A 17,015-nucleotide genomic window follows, 5' to 3' on the forward strand; every position below is an offset into this window, starting at 1 on the left:
GCCGAATTTACTAATCAATTCTTTGTATCTATGATAGATATTAGTAAATGTTTTAACTGTTTAAGTAATTCATGGTAACGAAATCCCTGACTTGATAACAAACAGTGATGCATTGATTACGTTCGTTAAAATCTATGACATCATTACAAATAAGGGCATAACGAACGAGTTGGGATTTATAAACACCAACATATATGATGGAGTCAAAAGAACAACGCCGTCTAAAAAAGGAAAAATCGTCTCTTTTGTCGTAAATTTTAGTAATGAGTTTCCCTTTAGAAATTGAAATGTCTCAATCTAGAAAAGTACAACTACTGATGTTTATGTTAGATTTATTTAAAGTAAGTTTCTTTGGATAAATTTCGGTCGTATGATAAGAGAACGAAAACATATCATCAAGATAACGGTAGGTATTGGTGAATGTGTCAACCTAATATAACAATTACGTGTCTTTACTGAGTTTGACCATAAACTGTGATTCATAGCAATAGGAATAAATCTGCTATTAAATGGGTGCAATTATTACCCATAGGCATACCTACTACCTGTCGATACACTTTATCGCCAAAACGTACATATATGTTGTCCAGGAGAAAATTTAAAGCTTCAATCGTATCTTCACATTTCCAGTAAGTGTATCTGGCATACTTTCCTTTTTCGTTACAGAAAAAGGCTTAAAACGAGTAACAGCAAATAAATTTGCATGAGATTTTTTAAATGACCATTTAATTAGATATGAAACCTTTTTCTTGACAAGATTGCATGGAAGTGTAGTGTAGAGAGTAGAAAAATTATAACTGTCAACCGAATTAAACAGACAATTAATCAAAAGCACGTATTGTATCTAAAACTGCTAAAGAATCCAAAAATATTTAATACCATTGTTTTTATTAACTTTATTACAAAAGTTAATAATAAGGTTTTTGATAGTAGTAAGGGAGGTAGTTAGAAGCACTGACAAATTAGTAGTAGAACACTTACTAGATGCGGAGATGAAACGAAATTTAAATGGTTGTTTATGTAACATAGGTAACCAGTATTAAGTCGAGACTTTCAAATGTTCGGAAGAGACTTCAATCTGGGTAGTGGCAACTAAATTAAATATGTAATTGCCAAAAATGCAGCTGGGCTGGAAAAGTATCTTTTTTTATGAAAATTAGGTGTTCGAGTGAACTAAAGAGTACAAAATGAGCGAAATCACCGACTGCAGAAGCGCACACTTCTTTCGTATTCCTGTAAAAAATGATCAAAAATAACTCAAAAACAAAAACCGTAAATGCTATCTAAAAGTTTAAAAGGATGAATTCAAACCTCTCCGTGAATGTATATAGGTACAAAATTATGGTTGCCATTGCGAATATCCAAATACCAAGCTATCAAAACAATAGATATTTCACTATTTTACAAGGACGACAAGACGCACTACTGTTAGATACGAATTTTCTCGCGTCTAGTTCTTGCTCAAGGATCTAGCGATGAGCATGGTATGTATATTTGTCGCAGTTGAACTCGTTCATGTCTGTGGAGATCTTACACGGCATATGGAGTATTGTCAGAATGTGAAAATAGTAATTATTGAAATAGATAAACCTTACACTTACTGATGTTGAAGTTATCCCTACATAAGTTCTACAGATGTCATCAAGAGTTTGCTAACCGTTATGGAATATTTGTGTCAGATATTACCACTGATATGTTCCAATTGTTATAATCCCAATCCCATCCTCTTGACTCGATTGTGACATATTGAATGAGAACGTTGTACTACCCATGACCAACATGATGGGTACCACTAGTAGAGTAGGCTCGACTTACTCTACCGGAGCATCATTTTCTATTTTCTTATTATTCCGTTATTACGTATTATTTCGTGGATTTGTTTATCTTTTCGTCGTCCTTCGTTTTCTGCCATGGCGTTGTTAGTTTTCCTTCGTGTTGTGTCTTTATATTTCCTTTAGATACCAAAGACAGGTCAATAAGGTTCCCGTTCGTCATGTAGACAAATGTTGAGTGTTATATCACCAATATGAAAATAAGAAGATGTGGTATGATTGCCAATGAGACAACAATTCACTAAAGTTCATATGAAGCGAATGTAAGCAGTTATAGGCAACAGTGCGGCCTTCAACAATGAGAAAAACCTATACCGTATAGCCGGCTATAAAAAGACCGGACATCAAAAATGTGAAACAATTAAATTGAGAAAACTAACGCCCTATTTGATAAAAAAATTTTTTTAGAAAAATAAATATGACAGACATGAACCAACGACAACCACTGAACAACAGGCTCCTAACTTGGGATAGGCACATAAAGAATGTGGCGGGATGAAATATGTTAGTGAGCGCTCAAACCTCTACTAACCTGAGATAATTGTGTTACAGAAAACATAAGAACAAACTATGAAAACCAGTTGAAAATGGTCCAACTAACTCACAAAAGGCTCACACGAAACGAGGCCAAATGGTAAAAAATAAACTTTACTCGTCGTGCATAAAAGTACAGATGTTGCAGTACAATTTGTCAGAATTGGAAGCGTTAAAAATTGCGGAGACTTACCAAAACAACGAACAACGAACGGATGACCATTGAGGAAGAGGACACGAAGCAGTCTGAGATTGGTGTAAATACTAGCATTCGCTTAAAAATTCTAGAGTGACAATATACCCGATCATGATCACATAATACCGAGGTGCAGTACACTGTTCGTTCACCCCAATTGTCTTTCACAAGCTGTCTGGCTTTGACTACCATTTTTGTGTGAAGAAATTCGTCGTTAGCAAAGATAAGATAAACTACAACCAAAACAAGGATGGGAAGTACATTCGCTTTTAAAATAAGCGTGATTGCATTAAAATGAGGTTTTTACCAAACGCGAAATATAACATATCTTTACACCACAAGACCAAATCAAAACCAAAATCAGCACGATTTGGTGAAAAGAAGATCACCGAGTCTAGAAGAACTTTTAAAGCTTATTAATAATTCTTTGGTACGACGTTTGAGATCATCTGCAAATGAGTATGTGAAAAGTTGCTGAATACTGCAAATCAATTTCTATAGTAGGACCATCTTGTCGCCATTCTTGACTTGTTCAGTGTACTAATGTACGACTTAAAACTATTATACGAAATATGTTCGGAAATAAAGCACTGCTTTATTGCACTTAAACTAACAGTGTTGCCTTTAGAATTGACAGGAAAGAAAAGACTTTTACGATTATATGTTCCTATATTCAATCGATCGCCCGTCTGGCACGTCTGCCTATTTGAACAAAAAATGTCGTGGTAATATTCAAAGATGAATGCAATGGAAAGCACAGGACATGGCTTTTTGGACTGCATGAAAATGTGAACATGTACAAACAGGAATGCAACGAAAAAATGTTAAAGGGAGTACGAAGAACATTTGGTGTAAAATTCTCTTCGGTCACTACAAAACCTGTTTGGAGACACAACGCAACTTTGCAAGTCAATACCCATTATCAGATTCGTACTACGTTTACGTAAGAGACCAACACGATTGCTCTATATGCTGCAGAAACGTAGTGATATTTAGTTGAAGATATATAAGAACCATTTTCAATGGGCATTGAAAACGTTAAGACATTAATATTGTACATGAAGTAACATGACTTGATCATATAGATAAGATGAAGGCGCAAATTTAACCTTGTTTCTATCTATCCGGATACATGCATATTGAATGGGAAGATGTAGTCTTCGAAGTCTAATTGACCCCCGCGGAAACTCTTTGTCGGTAGTGGCTCAATTAGGAAGACAGACCAGGAGAACTAGGATATATCTGATGGAGAAGAAGAGTATTAGATAAATGAGCGAAATTTAAATGATGGGTATATTTCTCCCAAACAAATCACTGTCAAATCACTTTTAACCTTTGAATATAATATTAGTATCATGAACCATGGCACTCCGACTGGCCGGAAACCCATTGGATGTGTTGGTTCAAGAACGAGTCGATGCAGAGAAGCGGAGAACGCCCAACTCAGAAGTCGTAGACAAATTGACAATGTCATGGCAAAGTGTACTGACGCTCTTACTGATTTCAACCTTAAAAGTAGATAATGGAGTTCTTACGCCCTGAAATTAAATTCAACAGAACTGCAGAAACATGGAACAGTAATGTACGGACTCCTCTGTTTCTAGGTTTTCTGAAATTACGATTGGTAGGTCAAGCAAATTTTGTCAGAGTATTGCAGTCGTTGTAGTATATTCGAATCATTGCTGAACACCAATGTATACTACTGAACCAGTCCATGTTTTATATGGACCTCATCATGAACCGATGACGTAGTGTGCATAATGATACATTCTGACTCTTCACCTTTAACCACATGTTTTGATTGTATATCGATTGCATCGATTGTTTATTATTACTGCACTTTGTGTATAATTGCTGTATCACCTGAATAACCATATATTATAAAATTGAGAATGGAAATGGGGAATGTGTCAAAGAGACAATAACCCGATGAAAGAGCAGAAAACAGCCGAAGGCCATCAATGGGTCTTCAACACAGCGAGAAAATCCCTCACCAGAAGTCGGGCTTCAGCTGGCCCCTAAACAAAATGTGTACTAGTTCAATGAAAATGGACGTCATACTAAACTCCGAAACATATAAATGAACTAAAATTAAAAAAAACATACAAGAATAACAAAGGCCAGAGATTTCTGACTTGGGACAGGCGCAAAAATGCGACGGGGTTTTTAACCCTCCCCCTATACGTCTAGCCTTCCTTTTTTTTAATTTATTGATTTTTGTTCACCTTCGGGCCCATTGTTTATTTCGAACGAATCAACGCTTATCCATCGTATCGCCTTTACAAAAAACATGATAGACATGTTTGGACAAGTTCTATGGAAAGAAAGATGCGAGGATGATTAGTTTGTTTGATGAACACATAATCGACCCTCGTATCATGGACGTAAGTATACCTACAAATGAGATATTCAACAAATGAAAGACTTCAAAGAAATACTGCGACAGCTTGCAATTGCAACTTACTCAGATAAAAAATAAACGAAACAAACAGATATGATATAAAATTAATACATTGTAATGAATTACCAAACACAATACACAGATAAGTGGACATTACGGAATGCGTCTCAACCAAATGTTTAAGATGAATGTAGACCCACGCATGCCGAAACATTCAATTCGAAATCACCTTGCGAGACTTGTGTCAGATCAATTGGTGACAAAAGTTAGTGTGCAAAGAACTGACCAGAACTGATTGCTGACATGCACAAAAAAAATGTTAGCTTTGTTATATGAGGATTGAAGATATATTCCACTTTTCTATCAATTGTCAACTTACTCATATCCCGATTATTGTATTTAAAGTATGCATACGAAATGTAATTATAATACAGGTAATCATTGTTTCCGCTATCTTCACTTACCCAATGTTTATCGTTAACACCAATATTATCCGATTACAAAACTTTCATATACGAATTTTACAAAAGCAGGGATACATCATAAGGAAAGATTATTACAATTGCACTTACACATAAACTGCATATAACAGCTGAACAATGACGCCTAAATACAGTCCAAATACATAGTCAGGTTCAGTTCTAAGGTAGAACTGTTCAAAAAAGTATGTTCTAGAGTAGAACTGTAAACATTTGTTCTAGGGTGAAAATGTTCTAAATGACAAAAATAAGATCATATCTCTTATAGTGATTAGTTATTTTGAGTTTCCCTGTAAGTAATATTTTAGATGAGATAAATAAATTAGTAGAAATAATTAACGTCTTGGTTTTATGTTTTAGTTCTGTTATTTCTGTTTCTTTGAAATTAAATTTTAATAAAAAAAACTATATTTATTTGTATATAAAAATGCTTAAGCAGTGAGTAAATACATATTCCAGTTTTATTATATAAAATGCTAGTTACATGTTCTCTTTAGGAAGATAGTTATAAAGCTCGAAGTGTTTGCAGCTAACAAAAATATTAGGGTTACACAGTGACCGTTTTTAGGGGAGCGTTTTAATATCCAAGTTTCCCAGACTTTATACAATCTGATGTCATGATACATATACTTATAAGAATGTAAATTGTCACAGTGACACATGCTTATACATGTGTATTAACAACAGTTCATAAATAAGACAAAAAGAAGGAAAAAAGGGGAAAAAATAATCATTAAAAGTAACAATACGCGGGTTATTCAGTGTGCACCACATTTTTGATGTTATTTCTTCATAGACAGAAAAAATATTACAGTTATTCCTTAAATATATAAAAGAAGAAAGCAAGTGAAGAAAATGAATAGAAAAAAATAATAATTCTTGAAATATGAATAAAATTGATACGATAAAAAATTAATTAGATAAATAAAAACGATACATTGATTCATTCAAATATGTTTAATAAATTAATGAATCAAATACATCACAGAAAGAGAAAGGGCTTTCTAAAACTGTTCTTGAGATAGAATAACATAATATAACATAACATAACAACAACATGAAAATGTCAGGTTCTGAGGATCTGTTCTAGGGTATAACTGACTGAATAAATTCTAAGGAAGAGCTGTCGTTAACTGTTCTAAAATAGAACTGTCAGCATATGTTCTAGGACTGAACTGTCAGCATATGTTCCAGGACTGAACTGTCAGCATATGCTCTAAGACAGAACTGTCAGCATATGTTCTAGGACAAAACTGTCAGCATATGTTCTTGGACAAAAATATCAGCATATGTTCTAGGACAAAACTATCAGCATATGCTCTAGGACAGAACTATCAGCATATGTTCTAGTACAAAACTGTCAGCATATGTTCTAAGACTGAACTGTCATCATATGTTCTAGGACAGAAATATCAGCACATGTTCTAGGACTGAACTGTCAGCATATGTTCTAGGACTGAACTGTCAGCATATGTTCTAAGACAGAACTGTCAGCATATGTTCTAGGACAAAACTGTCAGCATATGTTCTAGGACAGAAATATCAGCATATGTTCTGGGACAAAAGTGTCAGCATATGCTCTAGGACTAAACTGTCAGCATATGTTCTAGGACAGAACTGTCAGCATATGTTCTAGGACAAAACTGTCAACATATGTTCTAGGACAGAACTGTCAGCATATGTTCTAGGACTGAACTGTCAGCATATGTTCTAGGACTGAACTGTCAGCATATGTTCTAGAACTGAACTGTCAGCATATGGTCTAGGACAGAAATGTCAGCATATGTACTAGGACAAAACTGTCAGCATATGTTCTAGGACAAACTGTCCGCATATGTTCTAGGTTAGAATTGTCAAAAACAGTTCTAGTTTAAAAATACCCAATACTAAAATACGATGTGGTATGATTGTCAATTGGACAACTTGCAACCAAAGACTAAACAAAGAACAGGTTAGCAACTATAGGTCATGGACCGACCTTCAACAATGAGCAAAACTAATACCACAAAGCAAGCTATAAGAGGTAACGACATGATGAAAAAAAAACAAAAAACGAAATATATGAAAATGATATACAGCAACAAACTAGTACCACTGAATGACAAGCTCCTGACTCGGGAAAGGCACAAACAGAATGCGTCGGGGTTAAACATGCTATAAAACGTTTTAAGTCACGTGTGCCAGCTTCTACTGCAAGAAGAAATTAGCATGGTGTGCTACTTTGGAGATACCGGTATGCGTACTCCAACATGCATATCTCTGATTACTTCACGTCCGTGTTGGCTTTACATTTAGTACTTAGATAGTTTGATCAAGTTTTCAATCTTTGTAGTAGGTATTAGATTTTCGAATTTTGGCCTCGAGCTTCACCAAAATACATTTATTGTCAAAATGCACATCTGGTGCATTAAAATTTGTACCGTAACATAATTACATGTGTACCTTGTTTAATACTAGCACTAGGTTTATATTCAAATCATATGTTTTCATTCATAATTGCTTGTGAAGACAACTGTACATGAATCTTTACTTTCAACAATTGACAATTTATTTTAAGAAGTTGGTTAAAACGCGTATCTATGTAATTTAACGTGTCATAAGATTTTTTTTTAAAGAGAGCCCCTTTCTATCATTTTTAAAAGGAAACAACTTCTGTTAAACATGCGTTTTAACAGAATCAAATAGGTAATTGGAAAATAATCTTTATAGAAAGATATCTTGCACTGAATGGATTTCGATATTAGATAACTAGAGTTTCAATCAAATTGATGTAAAAATAAAAATTGATAGTCTATATGACTTTACATTTGGAAGAACATCTATAAGTTGAAATATTGCCATTATACATTGATTTTGGCAAACAAACTGTTGAAATTCTTTCGGAAGCGGATACTTTCATATCCAGTTTCGTTCAATTGATATATTATATTAATTAATTGCATACAGGGGATTATGTTATTCTCAGATTCAAACAAACGTTGCGATAGTTGCTTTCATCTACGTCATTTTGTCTCTGGTGGATATAGTTCTCATTGACAACTATATCACATTTTCTTATTGTTATACAACTTAAAATTGGTCTTCGATGTTCGATTCACTTTTATGTTCGTTTGATTGCATTACGAAAATTAAAAGGTATTTTTGGATTTATTTCTCCTAGATCGTGATTAAGATTACTCTAAAATGCTGTCTATGTCCGGTTAAAGTAGTAAATCATCAGAAGATAATGTACGTAGAAGGTCAACTTTATTGTAGTATCTCTAAAACATTAAAACTGTGGAAAGACTGTTTAGTACCAAAATTGATAAGGTAGTACAAGATCAACCAACAATTTGGTAAGTTGATTATTTTAAGAATTATATTTTGATATTTCTTATTTTATTTCAGCAGTATTCGTCCCAATTTCAAGGGTTGGTAAATGATTAGCAGAGTCGCATTCAAACATTTAATTGAAATTATTGCAACCGAATTACTAGATTTATTATTCTTTGGAAATCATTCAGCAACTCAATATGGCGACTTATTCCTTCTTTACGACACATCAATTGTAGACAATGAATTCAATGTCACATGATAAGTGCATTAGAAGAAGCATTATCTAAATTAAACAGTCTATATAAAAATAAGAAGATGTGGTATGATTGCCAATAAGACAACTATCCACCAGAGACCAAATGGCATAGAAATTAATACATATAGGTCACCATACAGCCTTAAACAATGAGCAAAATCCATACCGCATAGTCAGCTATAAAAGGGCCCGAAATGACAAATATTAAACAATGCAAACGATAAAACTAACGGCATGGTCTGTGTACAATACAATAAACAAAAAATAAATATGATATACAGCATCAAACGACAACCACTGAATTACAGGCTCCTGGCTTGGGACAGGCACATACAGAATGGGACGGGGTTAAACATGGGACAGTGGTGTAACAGCACACCATATGAACAAGCTATCAGTTAAAAAGGGCTGAACTCATCAGATCTAAATAAAGCCCAAAAAAAAGTAACAAAAACACATACCGGACGTGGCAGTGTATTTATACATAACTACAACAAAAAAGACACTAAGTACGGATCTGGTAGTACTCGCAGCTACTGACAGCTAGTTCAAAGTCAATAACAACTAAGAAAAAATTCATGTATCTAATGTATATACTAGTATGTTTATTAAATTTCTGTTGTTTTTGTATTCTTTTAAAAGACATATTCCAGATAATATTTTGCTTTCCACGAATCTTCTAACTGGTAATCTCATCCTTGCTTTGTCGGCTAACTGTTTCAGTAACACTTTCAGAAGTTAACAAGGATTTGTGAATTGATTTCATTTTTTTTTATTTGACTATTTTTTATTGATATACGTATTGATTTATTTTATATATGACTTATATATATATATATTTATAAATGGATCAATATAATGTTTAATTATATATAAAATAAGTTAAAAAGCCATAACAGCAAAAAAAAACGGTAAGTTAATTTTTCAGATCTTTAAATAGTCAATGTTCTTTGAGATCTCTCTGTATTTTTCTATTTCTAAATTAAATATTATGTGATCTTTGATCAGAATGAATTAAAACGATTGTAATGCATTTTAAACTGACAATCAACATATTGATCGAAAATGTAAAATAAAATTGTGAGTCCGAAAAACTTTTTTGGATTACCTTCATCAAGAACACTCAATCCCAAGACAATGATGTATAAATGAATACCCTTACAAAGATTCGGTACATGATGTGCTTTTATACCACTGTCCCAGGATATTAGGAGAGTTTTGCGAACGTAAACATTTTCAATCCCTCCAAATTATTTATGTTTATATCCCAAGTCAGCAGCAGTGGTTGTCTTTGGTTGCTGTCTGTCATGTTTCTTTCTCGTTTGTTGTTCTATAATATGTAAATCTGGCCGTTGGTTTTCTCGTTGGAATTGTAAAATTTGTCATTTCCCAACCTTTTACATCTTACTATACGGTATGGGTTTTGCTTATTGATGACGGCCGTGCGGTGACTTAAACTTCATTTGGTCTCTGGTTGATAACTGTCCATGTTGCAATCATAGTTTTACCACATCTCCTTATTTATAATTGAATTATTTAGTATTAATAGTAAAATGAAATAGAGCACAAGCAATTTGTATGTATTGTCTTTTTTACTCTCGTTGCAGGCACAAAAAGACGTTACTTTTAGATAAACATGGATTTGTCATTAAACACCACTACATCTTTGAACCAAACTTCAGGCAGTATACAATTACCATTTCCTTCGTTACTGATCTTATTTCTTACTCTCCAACAAATTATCTTTGTGGTTGCTTGTATGAGCAATTTGTTTGTTATCTATACTGTGCTAAGATATATGAGCTTGAAAGACAGTTCGAACGTCTTTATTTTGAACTTGGCAATAGCAGACTTCTTCACCGGCATATCATCAGGAGTTCAAATTTTGTATATGTTTTACCGCCATTTACACAAGAACGTTGTTACCTGTTTACTACGTTATCAAGGAGTGGGTTCCATGACTATTGCGTCACAAGTTACTGTGTTCCTTCTATCAATTGATCGATACATTGCTGTCTGTTTTCCAGAATGTTATAAAGGAATGTCTTCGAAAAAACTATCCATAATTTTTGTCACACTACCATGGCTTGTTTCTATGTCTTTGTCAGTCCCGCCATTTTTCGGATGGAACAATTTTGAAATTGCTCATACTTGTAGCTATAGTCTATTGTTTACACCAGATTACTTCTGGACAATTGCTATAACAGTTTGTTCCTTGAATCTTTTCTCTTTCATCGCTCACTTTCTCATTTTTAATGAAATTCGAAAATTTCACAAAAGGACAAGCCCACTTATTCAATTGGCAATGAAGGATAAAATATTTAAAAGAGGAATACGAGGAGCAAAAGTTATGTTATTCATTACGATAGTTTTTACCATATGTTGGATACCATCTATGTCATTTCCATTTGCTTACGCCAATGGGTACACGAACGATTCCAATCTGAATGAAGCATCATTCTGGCTCGCATTCCTTGGCATTTTGAACAGTGTCCTCAATCCTGTAATATATGCATGGTATAAGAAAGACTTCCGAAAGGCATGTCATAAAACTTGTTCTTGCTGCTATGAACAACATCAGACCGACTGAGTTACATGTGAACATTTATTCAACCACCATCGAAAGATTTCTTATGAAGAGTAGGACGAGATGGTAGACATGTTTGTGATTATCCACGTACTCCTACAGAAGTCTTAATTGTGACATATTTGCCCTTAACTTTTTTTGTTTGAACTTTTTTTGTTGTATTTTTTTTAAACTACATTTGTATACTGTATTTACAATGCATACTATTATCGATTGATTAATTGGTTGATTGATTTTTGATGTTTAAAGCCACTTTTATCACTATTAGCCATTTCCTGGTGGCCAATTTATTATTGATGGAAGAAGCCGGAGTGCTCGGAGAGAACCACCAACCTTCGGCAGGAAAACTGGCAATGGTGGTCAATTACAAGTTGGTAAACGTTAAAGAAATGGTAACCCAGCAACATAAAAAATGTTCAGGTGTGCATAATTACGGTCTTTAAAAACAGACAAGGGTTTTATTAAATGGCAACCTCAAAATTGTTCAGAATCGAGAGAGCGTTGGGCTTTTCGATGCTGCTTTCTTTCCTTTTAAAAAATATTTTAGATATAAACGAGTGTTTGACATTGGCAAATTCTCCACTAAAAGGATATAGAAGACAATACGCGTTTTAAATAAAAAAAATAGACGAAAAAACAAATTAAGAAAACATGTTCAAATTCTTATTAGGAGCCTCATTTTCAACTTTTTGTATAATTTACTATACCATTGTTATTAATAGAAGCTGTTTAAACTAAAAACAAAGAAAAACCACAATCGATCAGACAAGCAAATGTTTACAATCACTGCATAAAAGCGTACGACTGAACATCACGATCACAAATCCCAACAAAAAACGGAGGGTGTTCTTGTCCCGGAAGGGTAAGGTCATCCTACTCCATGTGTGGCACCCGTTCTGCTGCACATGTCAAGAATAAATATGTGATTCATGTCAAAATCAATGAAAAGAAAACGAGACTGTGTGTACGTCATTTGGAATGTATCCGTGGTCCTCTGTGACACAGATATTCCCTTATGGCGTCTGTCAAACTTTCGGAGGGATAACATTGAAATTACCGCATGGAACCCTTGGTTCAATAGCTTCCTTTTAAGCTTCCTTGTCACATTTAGAATCTTTATTATGGCACCATCAACGGAGTTGTGGTGTCATATTGTTATTGTACGATTCTTTTTCTTTATTATTATTATTCCACCCTTTTTGTTCAGCTTAGTTCTCGGAATTGAAAAAACCAATGTTGATGGAACTATACCATAATGTGGACCACCATCTGAAGTTGTGCACCTGACTTTGAATTGCTCAAGATGGCCACCGTTACCATGGAAACAGCAAAAATGTAAAAAAAACAAAAATGCTCCAAAGTAAATGAAACTTCACACAAATGTTTATTTGCATATGCAGATGAGCCATTTGACTTTGGAATTTCCAAAATGGACGCCGTAATCATGGAAACAGTGAAATGGTGAAAAATTGAAAAATGCTCCAAACTTCTTGAAAATGTACAGACAGATTAGTTGGGATGTATATATGTGCATTCACTGTTTAAAGGTTTCAAAATGGTTGTTGTTTAGTGGCAATTTTGGAGGGGTGCCATCCGCTATTGTTTGCAATGGCTAATCTAGTTATTATTATTATTATTATTATTATTATTATTATTATTATTATTATTATTATTATTATTAGCATAGGTAAGATGTTAACGGCACTTTTCGTGCTCCTGATTATCATTATAATAACTCATTTATGATGGTGTGTATCGGCGGATCAGTATGCCATCCAATCGTCTGTGATCGCAAAAAAAAAAGTTCTCATGATTTATTTGATTTTTTAACATAAATCGACCACAATATTTGTTTGCATATCTGTATAACAATGGCAAAAAAAAAGAATAGAGAAAAATAGGGCAAAAAAAAGAAAAAAAGAAAAGAGAATAATGGGGTCATAAAATATAAAGAACATTAGAGAATAGAGAATAATGACCAAAAAAAATATAAAGAATACAGAAAAAAGACCTACAAAATTAAGAATACAGAAATGAACGACTCCCCATCTAGACCCCCATCATGTCTACATAACTATTTGTAGGCATATATCAAACTAAGTTTCAATTTAACGGTGAAAACTTGCATACAAAATTAAATGAATTCCATTATGTTCCAGTTACAATACAAATTGTCTATCTGTAATCGAAACCATCAATACGTAAAATCCTACAATCAGTTGTTAATCGTTGCTATATATTTATCAATTCAATGTTCCTTCTTTTCGCTATTAATAGAGTAATAAATTGTTGTGTAAATAATTACAGCTTGTATTTTGGGGATTATTATTGTTGTGCTAATTATAATAAACACTTTAAAACATATTCAGGTTGTGATTTTATTATCGTTGTTATTTTTCGCTTTTTTTCTATTTGGCTCGTGATATTTGTAACAGTCAAACCTGCTATAAAGGACACCTTTATATGAAAGGAAAAATATCTTCTCATGTCATAAATATGAAACGAAAACATGTCTTGTCATGTCATCTATACGAAACGAAAACATGTCTTGTCATGTCATCTATGTGAAACGAAAACATGTCTTGTCATGTCATCTATGTGAAACGAAAACATGTCTTGTCATGTCATCTATATGAAACGAAAACATGTCTTGTCATGTCATCTATATGAAACGAAAACATGTCCTGTCAGATCATCTATATGAAACGAAAACAATGTCATGTCGTGTCAGGTCATCTCTATGAAACGAAATCATGTCTTGTCGTGTCATCTATACACAACGAAAACATGTCGTATCAGGTCATATGTGAAACGAAAATGTGTCCTGTCAGGTCATCTATATGAAACGAAAACATGTCTTGTAAGGTGATATATATGAAGCGAAAACATGTCCTGACAGGTCATCTATACGAAACGAAATCATGTTCTGTCAAGTCTCCTATATAAAATGAAAACATGTCGTGTCAGGTCAAATATATGAAACGAAAACGTGTTCTGTCAGGCCATTTATGTGATACGAAAACATGTTCTGTCAGGTCATCTATATGAGATGAAAACATGTTCTGTCGGGTCATCTATATAAAACGAAAACGTGTCCTGTCAGTTCATACATATGAAACGGAACATGTCTTGTCAGGTGATCTATATGAAACGAAACATGTCTTGTCAGGTCATCTATACGAAACGAAATCATGTCTTGTCAGGTCATTTACATGAAACGAAATTGTGTCCTGTCAAGTCATCTATATGGAACGAAATTATGTCGTGTCAGGTCATCTATATGAAACGAAAACATGGCGTGTCAGGTCATCTAAATGAAACGAAACATGTCTTGTCATGTCATCTATACGAAACGAAAACATTTCTTGTCGTGTCATCTATACGAAACGAAAACATGTCTTGTCATGTCGTCTATACGAAACGAAAACATGTCTTTTCATGTCATCTATATGAAACGAAACAAGTCTTGTCATGTTATATATATGAAAACTAAAACATGTCTTGTCATGTCATCTATACGAAACGAAAACATTTCTTGTCAGGTCATCTATACGAAACGAAAACATGTCTTGTCATGTCATCTATATGAAACGAAAACGTGTCCTGTCAGGTGATCTATATGAAACGAAAACGTGTCCTGTCAGGTCATATGTATTAAACGAAAACATGTCTTGTCAGGTCATATATATGAAACGAAAACATGTCTTGTCAGGTCAACTATATGAAACAAAACTTATCTTGTCATGTCATCTATACGAAACGAAAACATGTCATGTCAGGTCATCTATATGAAACAAAAGCGTGTCCTGTCAGGTGATCTATATAAAACTAAAAGTGTCCTGTCAGGTCATATGTATTAAACGAAAATATGTCTTGTCAGGTCATATATACATGAAACAAAAACATGTCCTGTCAGGCCACCTACTAGCATATGAAACAAAATCATGTGTCGTGTTAGGTCATCTATATGAAACGAAACGTGTCTTGTCAGGTCATCTATATGAAACGAAAACGTGTCTTGTCAGGTCATCTATCTATACGAAACGAAAACATGTCCTGTCAGGTCGCCCTATTGTCTTTTTGTAGTAATTCCTGTGTGTTTTGGTCTTCAATTCAAAAGTTGACTTTCTTATAACACAGTGGGTAAGATTGTTCGGCGAGAGAATTAATTTTCTTTGCTTGTGATGTGGTCCTGACTGGTGCTGGTGGGTCCTGATTATGTGCTTGTGTATTTGTTTCCATTGTAATAAAAAAGCAATAAAACAACCAATTATTTATATATATATAATTATGTTGTTTAATAACTATACATGGGACCGTGAAGCTTAATGGTGAGGGGTTACAGTACACATACAACTTACCCAATGCAGACAATACATTTTCAGATGCACAAATTACAAGCAATGGTTTAACACAAAGTTTTAGGTAATAAATAAGATGCAGCCTAACATCCTGGGTATGGTTTCAATTTCGTGCGTTACTCCAAATTCTTTTCTATTTATTCAACCTACTTAATTTTAATTCTGTGTCTCAGTGTAAGAAACACATATCGACCACTTCAAAAACCGGAATTATTCCTATATAAATGTAATTTTGTATAGAATTAATAATATTCTTTTAAGAGAAGAAGGGGGGTGTTGTGGTTAAAGTTGTAACGCTTGGAAAATCATCATTTTCGTGCAGGTTTACAAATTTTTCAATGATCACCAGCACTGATTAGGACCAAATCATCAGCACTGATCAAGACCAAATGACCAGCACTGATCAAGACCAATTCACCAGCACTGATACGGACCAAATCACCAGCATTGATCAGGACCAAATCACCAGCATTGATCATGACCAAATCACCAGCACTGATACGGACCAAATCACCGGCAATTATCAGGACGTACCAAGTCACCAGCACTGATACGGACCAAATCACCGGCATTGTTCAGGACGTACCAAATCACCAGCACTGATCAGGATAAAATAACCAGCACTGATCATCACCAGCACAGATCAAAACCAAATCACCAGCACTGATACGGACCAAATCACCAGCATTAATCAGGACCAAATCACAAGAACTGATCAGGATAAAATCACCAGCATAGAAAGTTAAGAAAGTGTGACGCAGACAACAACACAAAACGACAGAAGTCGAATCAGTATATCTTCTTGTTTCTTGTTTTATGCCTATCCATTTTTTTATTGATATCAGATAAGCACTTCTGTTAAACTTTTAACTGCTGTTTAGGTCGTTATTAATGAAAGCATATTCTGAAGGAAAAAAATGATATCATAAAGATATAGTTACCACTGTTTTCACACTTTTATGCTTGTCTGTTTATACCAGTACTTGTTTTAGATATAGAACGACCTTGGTATACCACATTTAAATTCAGATTTCAAAAACTACCAGACCTGTGG

This window comes from Mytilus californianus, unplaced genomic scaffold (genome assembly GCF_021869535.1).
Source record: "Mytilus californianus isolate M0D057914Y unplaced genomic scaffold, xbMytCali1.0.p SCAF_8, whole genome shotgun sequence".
In the NCBI taxonomy this organism is placed as follows: Eukaryota; Metazoa; Mollusca; class Bivalvia; order Mytilida; family Mytilidae; genus Mytilus; species Mytilus californianus.